Below are 1,188 nucleotides of genomic sequence, written 5' to 3' on the forward strand. Positions count from 1 at the left end.
AATTTGAATTATTGTATATTTTATTTTCTTAGAGTTTAGGTAAAATTAGCATTCAAACCCTGAGGAAGTTGTTCTCTTTTTTTTTTTATTGCTATACCTTTGCAAACTGGAATATTATTTGAACTGTCCATACTACTTCTATCTGGTTGCAAATTATACACTTTGGAACATTTTTATATACCCTAGATTATGCTCTAGGAAATGTTATTTTTTTCTGTTCTCATTTTGCAAAGACTATCAAAATAATTACATTACTTATGCTGTTACTATAAAATTGGTCATTTTGGGCATTTCTTAAAATTTGTTATTATTATTGATCAAGGGGGTGCTTCATTGTGAATTCAAAATGCATGTGAGATCTCATTTTATGGAGATATGTAATTATTTTACCTTTGTTTTTCTAGCTATCTGACAGCTTATGTTGTTTCCGATGATGGCAGGTTTGGCTTTATATCTTGTATTTATTTTGCAACCTGTTACATTAATAGCTGTGCATTTTGTTCCTGGTTGTAATAATTTTCTATGCGCCCACTTTGTATTGAAATTGAATTTTGTGAACCTTAAAATTTTTTGTATTTTTGACCATGTCTCTAATCTCTCTGCAGGTCAGAGCATGCATTTTTTTATCCTATCAAATACATAGAACTCAAAGTCACACTTGATCAGAAATAGTAATTAATATAACTTTTTCACTTTTCAGTCCATTTTTGAGTCAATTGTGAACTGTTGTGTCTGACAATCTGGTTAATTCAATGTTTAGATGCAGACAGTTAGGGGAGGTATAAAACAATCTAGTGAAATATTTTCCCATTTACAATTCAGACATCTGTGCCATTATCCCTAATTTTACGAAGTCCCAAACACTTAATCCATGGATTAAGATATTGAAGTTTCCATGAAGCTTTCTAAAAGGGTAAGTTATGGGTCTCATATTATTGTAAACTAAAATATTTAAGACTCTCTGCTGTATAGACATTTTGCAGAAGTGTACTTTTACTCCAGAAAGTATTTATATAGAAAGGTACAACTTTAGTGGCTTCAGACCATTTTTTTAGCTTCTCTCTGATAAGTGACAGTCTCTTTTGTCCTTAGAACAAGTCCCCATCCACATTCTTCAACAGGTGCATTAGTGCTGGGAGACTGTCAGGTGGGTAATGAGAATTCAGCGACTTGAGAAGGCATGTCATA

The sequence above is a fragment of the Propithecus coquereli genome, unplaced genomic scaffold (assembly GCF_000956105.1).
Source record: "Propithecus coquereli isolate 6110/MARCELLA unplaced genomic scaffold, Pcoq_1.0 Scaffold187, whole genome shotgun sequence".
NCBI lineage: Eukaryota > Metazoa > Chordata > Mammalia > Primates > Indriidae > Propithecus > Propithecus coquereli.